The sequence below is a fragment of the Pinus tabuliformis genome, chromosome X, assembly GCF_031772625.1.
Source record: "Pinus tabuliformis cultivar Carrire ecotype Pingquan chromosome X, CPIR1, whole genome shotgun sequence".
Lineage (NCBI taxonomy): Eukaryota > Viridiplantae > Streptophyta > Pinopsida > Pinales > Pinaceae > Pinus > Pinus tabuliformis.
The window spans coordinates 368391040-368393539 of NC_142308.1; the positions used below are offsets into that span (position 1 = coordinate 368391040).

Below are 2500 nucleotides of genomic sequence, written 5' to 3' on the forward strand. Positions count from 1 at the left end.
GGTGTTTTGTACACGGAGGGGTGCAACAGCGGGGTGGGTTTGTGTTATGGGCAGCGGTCTGTTTGTCGTTTGAAGCCTTGTGTCGTTGGGTTGGGGGGCTGTTTGCCTCTCAGTGACGTGCTCCAGACACTGGTCTCATCGGGGCCCTCGTCTTTTCTATTGGTCAATTTTTGGGTTGTGATTTATTTGCTTGGTTGTTTGCTATGTTGTAGGGCTGGAAAGGGTGTTGTGATGAATGCATGTGGGAGGGTGTGAAGAGGTGGGACGCTTTTTTGATTGGGTGCCTTGTTTGATTTCTTTTTGGTTAGCGGACATCTTGCTCGGCGTGCTGTTGAGCTTCTCTCTTTTCTTGGGATCTTCGTTTCTTTGGTGTTGTTTTCTTCCCTTCTTCCTTTTGCCCCTAGCCTTACGGAGGAGAGGTGGGATTGTTGTGGATTGGGTGGATAGAGGTGTCAGAAAAGTTACCACAGGGATCTTCAACATTTTCTTTTGACTCTTTATAACACCTGGGATTGTTGTGGATAGAGGTGTCAGAAAAGTTACCACAGGGATAACTGGCTTGTGGCAGCCAAGCGTTCATAGCGACGTTGCTTTTTGGTGGGGGAACAATCCAACCCACTCGTGGTTGAGCTGCGGCAAACCACGATGCGAAGGCAAAGGAAGGAAGCAAATGCAAATCAAGAGGGTCGCTAGACAATACAAGGACACATATCCGAACAGGAGGAGGGATCAGGCAGCCCCGCACCCCGCGCACCCCACGTACAGGCAACCTAGGGGATTTCCACAGCTTTACCGACCCGACGATGAATAATTTTCCCCTACGGCCACCTCCACGCAAAGGAGGGAGGTCGAAGCGTTCCACCTCGAAATCCTTCTTCCAAATAAAAGACCAACCGAGCCCACAACCTCTCTCTTAGAAATGCCCCCCGACCCTCCACGCCACGCACCGAGGCCACCTAGGCACCCACAAGCGCAGCAGGGGGCGAATCTCGATCACTTGACCGCTGCGGCAAACCACAAATGGTGTTATAAAGAGTCAAAAGAAAATGTTGAAGATATTAAGGGCATGTTACCCCAGGTATATTTATGTATTAGAGTCAAAGATATTCCTACCCTCGTGCCTTCGTTCGGGTCGTGCGCCCGTTCAAACCCCAAATTTCCTTCGGGCGGGCCGGGTCATCCCGTGCCATGCCGTGTGTGGGGGTGCGCGGGCACACGTGGGCGTGCCGAAAATGCCAAGTCATGACTGCCCATGTGCCTTCTTTGTTCGGGTCGTACACCCATGGAAACCCCAAATTTCGTTCGGGCGATTCGGGTCGGCTCGCCCAGGGCGGGTCGGGTCGTGCCGTGCCGTGTGTGGGTGCCCCGGCACACGTGGCCGTGCCAAAAATTCTAAGTCGTCACCGCCCGTGTGCCTTCTGCACATTCGTGCGGCCCGTTTGCCCGACGCTCCCTCGGGCCTTCGTTCGGGTCGTGCACCCATGGAAACCCCAAATTTCGTTCGCGGCGTGCACACATGGAAACCCCAAATTCCGTTCGGGCGGGTCAGGTCGTGTCGTGTGTGGGTGCCCGTGCAAACGCGTTCGGGCGAGTCGAGTGGGGTCGGGTCGTGCCGTGCCGCGCGTGGGTGCTCGGGAACATGTGGCCGCGCAAAAAATGTTAGGGCGTGACCACCCGTGTGCCTCCTGCACGTTCGCGCGACCTGTTTGCCTGACGCTCCGTCGTGCCTTTGTTCGGGCGGGTCGGGTCGTGCCGTGCGTGGGTGCTCGGGCACACGTGGGCAGTGCCAAAAATGCTAAGTCATGACCCCCCGTGTGCCTTCTACACGTTCGTGCGGCCCGTTTGCCCGACGCTGCCTTGTGCCTTCGTTCGGGTCGCGCACCCATGGAAACCCCAAATTTCGTTCGGGTTGTGCATATAAGGAAACCCCAAATTTTGTTCGGGTCGGGTCGTGTCGTGTCGTGTGTGGGTGCCCGTGCAAACGCGTTCGGGCGGGTCGGGTCGGCTCGCACAAGGCCGGTCGGGCCGTGTCGTGCCGTGTGTGGGGCCCGGGCACACGTGGGCGTGCCAAAAATGCTAAGTCGTGACCGCTCGTGTGTCCTCTGCATGTTCGTGTGGCCCGTTTGCCTGATGCTCCCTCGTGGCTTTGTTCGGGTCGTGCGCCCACGGAAACCCCGAAATTTCGTTCGGGTCGTGCGCCCACGGAAACCCCGAAATTTCGTTCGGGTCGTGCGCCCATGGAAACCCCAAATTTCGTTCGGGCGGGTCGGGACGTGTCGTGTGTGGGTGCCCGTGCAAACGGGTCGGGTCGTGTCATGGAAATCCCAAGTTTACTGCACCAGGCGCGCGGGCGGTAACATAGGCAACGACGTAGTTTTGGGAACGACGTCGTTTCGTTCGCGCGACATAGGCAACGACGTAGTTTTGGGAAGGGATGGAAGCCCCAAAACTACGTCGTTGCCTATGTCGCTATCGTGCCCGTCGGTTGTTGCGAATAGAG

At 57.0% G+C, this 2500-nt stretch overlaps 1 protein-coding gene across 5 annotated transcripts in view; it reads right to left on the reverse strand.

The window, feature by feature from the left end:
- LOC149140027 (U1 snRNP-associated protein usp106-like) overlaps positions 1-2500 on the reverse strand; it is a 71171-nt gene that overhangs the window by 38333 nt on the left and 30338 nt on the right. The gene's annotated exons all lie outside the window — the stretch shown is intronic.